General features: G+C 47.4%; 1 pseudogene; it reads left to right on the plus strand.

The window, feature by feature from the left end:
- The first annotated feature begins 2,548 nt into the window (after nt 1-2,548).
- On the plus strand, nt 2,549-2,724 carry LOC121440493 (annotated as a pseudogene).
- The last annotated feature ends 444 nt before the right edge of the window (nt 2,725-3,168 follow it).

The following is a 3,168-nucleotide window of genomic DNA, read 5'->3' on the forward strand; positions in this document are numbered from 1 at the left end:
TATGCAGGTTTATGCATAAATCTTTTAGTATGCACTACATGTGTAGATGTGTTCCTATGTGTAGCACATGTGTGTGTGAATAGACGTGTATGGAGTATGCAGGTTTATGCATAAATCCTTTAGTATGCAGTACATGTGTAAATGTGTTCCTATGTGTAGCACATGTGTGTGTGAATACACGTGTATGGAGTATGCAGGTTTATGCATAAAACTTTTAGTATGCAGTACATGTGTAAATGTTCATATGTGTGGCACACCTGTGTGTGAGTGCATGTATGCATCTCTGCATGTTTTCAGATTGTGTAAATCATTTGGTATGTGCTTCATATATATGTGTTCTATGTGTAGACACACTTGTTTTTGAATGCATGTGTCCACCTCTGTGTATGTTTGCAAGTGTAAATCTTTTGATATGTGGTTCATATATATGTGTTCATATGTGTAGCACACATGTGTGGATATGTGTGTGAGAGAGTGTGCAGATCTTTTGGTATGTGGTACGTATGTTTATGTGATCATAGGTGTAAGTGGAGACTTCACGTTCATTTCCTGGCCAACCAGACCCAAATAGTCACAACAAAAACTTTATTAATTACAACACAGTTTTGCCGACGGCCCAGGCATATTCCTAGCTATGTCTTACATCCTAAATTAACCCATTTCTACTCATCTGTGTATCACCACGAGGCTGTGGCTTACCGGTAAGTTTCCGGTGTCTGTCTTTTTTGGCAGGTGCATGGCATCTGCCTGACTCTGCCGTCTTTCTCCCTGCATTCATTTTAAATTTCCCACCTAACTTTGTACTGCCCTGCCATTGACCAAAGAAGCTTCTTTATTAACCAACGGTAGTAAAACCTATTCATAGCATACAGAGGGGAATCCCACAACACATGTGTGTAGAACTCATGTGCGTGAATGCATGTGCACGCATGCGTGCGTGTGTTCACAACTGCATGTGCATATGCTGGCAGATATGATTTTGCATGTAGAAGCCATACATACTCCAGGCACCCACCTAACTTATTTTGACACAGGGTAACGCTGTGACCGTGGGGCTCATTGATTGGTCTAGAGCGTTAGGCCATTGAGTGCCAGGATTCTACCCTGTCTCTCTTCTTCAGTGCTGGTGTTATAGACACTCACCGTTGGCCTTAGATGTGGTATGTGTACGTATCTGTGCATGTGTATGTATGTGTATATGTATGTATGTGCAAATATGTTCGTTCAGGTTCCCAAGGAGGGTGTCAGACCCCACAGAGGGGGAGTTATCAGTCACCTGACAGGGTTCCTGGGATTTGAACTCGGGTCTTCTGGAAGAGCAACAAGTGCTGCTCTTAAACACCGAGCCGTCTCTACATCACCTTGTGCTGAGGTTTTCAAAGGTTCTGGAGATCTGAACACATCTGGGCTATTTGGTATCTCTGGTCCTGGTTGTAGGAGCCTGATATGGCCTGGTCCAACAGATAGTGAAGATCACCAGGCTATTAATCACCTCCAATCCCCAGCCTTCTGGATGGAAGAACAGGTCTCACATCTTTTCCGTTGAGAAGACATTACTGCATGCTTAACGTTCCTGGTTTCCCAGGAGATCTGTGGGCACAAGGATCTTCCTGCTCCCCACAGACTGGGACACTGTGATTGGAGCTGAGATGTGACCCAGGAGACAGACCCACATTTGCAAAGTGTAGATGCCACACAGTGAAATAATGAGAACTGTCACAGAATGTGTTCTGTATGCATCATCAGTGTGGACAAGGAACGGATAAAATTTCTGAGTTCAAAGCCTATGAAACGAATATGTACGTGGAACTGGGGAGATGGCTCAGCAGGTAAAATGCTTGCTGAATTAGCATGAAGACCTGAGTTCAGATCCCCAGAACCATTGAAAACCTCGGCACAGGGTGCTGTAGAGACAGCTCGGTGTTTAAGAGCACTTGTTGCTCTTCCAGAAGACCGGAGTTCAAATCCCAGGAACCCTGTCAGGTGTCCCAAGACTGACTGATAACTCCCCCACTGGGGGGTCAGACACCCTCCACGGGAACCTGAACGAACACATTTGCACATACATACATGGACACATACACACACGCACAGTTACACACACATACCACATCTCAGGCTAACGGTGAGTGTCTGTAACACCAGCACTTGAGAGAAAAATTTGTGAGATGTAGCATCTGAGAGCAGGGAGAAGGAAGCAGTATGGCGAGGCTGCACACCATCCATGCACATGTGTACGTGGGATGAAATGGCACCACAGATGTCATTCATTTCTAACACTAATGTTACAGACCATAAAATTAATGATGGGCAAGGATCATGGCTCAGTGGGTTAGGTTTTCCCATGCAAACCTGAGAACCTGAGTTCAGATCACCAGCGCCCACGGAAAATCCAGGCACAGCAATACTCTTAAACCCTAGAGCCGGCATGTCTGGCGTGGAGGACAGATTGCTGGATCCATCCGCAAAGCTCTCTGGCCACTCCGCCTGACAAAATCAGTGAGTTTCATGTTCACTGAGAGACTGTGTCTTAAAAGATAAGGTAAATCTGCAGCCAACTAAGCTGCACGGGAGGTCCCCTTTCTCAGCGGGGCGCGCTGTGCAACGGTTGCCAGCAGCTTCTCACTGGGGCCTGGTGTGCAATGCTTGCCAACAGCACACTCGTTCGGAGTGACCTCACCCTGTTGCCTGTATGGGCTCCCCGAAGGGACCTTGGAGACAATCTTCTGAAGGCTCTTCGAGCTCTGACCTCAATGTCGCCTCCAATCTAGGCCCCAGACAGGTATTCGCTGTGCCCTAGGGAAGCCTCAGGTCACCACGGCCAGGGGTCTCACTGTCCAGGCCATCACGTCCACCTGAATCATGCCTCAGAATAAGGAACATCGGATCGAGGCCCTAAGTAAAGCCAAGTTCAAGCTCTCCGTGCTGCCAGAGGCAAGTGGTGTTATTAAGCCCCTTCCTCCCACTTTCTTGCCCTGGTCGTCCTCACTGAGTTCTACTTTGTCTGTCTCTCTCAAAGAGGTGAGGCTTCACTAAACTGAATGTAGATTGATCTGAAGGACACAGTCGCTGAGAAGTGACTCGTTCCTGATGGCCGAGGGGTCAGCTGCATCACCAATCCTGGTCCCACGGGCATTGGCGGGCCCCGCACTCCTCGGGGCTTCTACT

This window comes from Microtus oregoni, unplaced genomic scaffold, assembly GCF_018167655.1.
Source record: "Microtus oregoni isolate MIOR12 unplaced genomic scaffold, Mior012 000067F_ref0000223, whole genome shotgun sequence".
NCBI lineage: Eukaryota > Metazoa > Chordata > Mammalia > Rodentia > Cricetidae > Microtus > Microtus oregoni.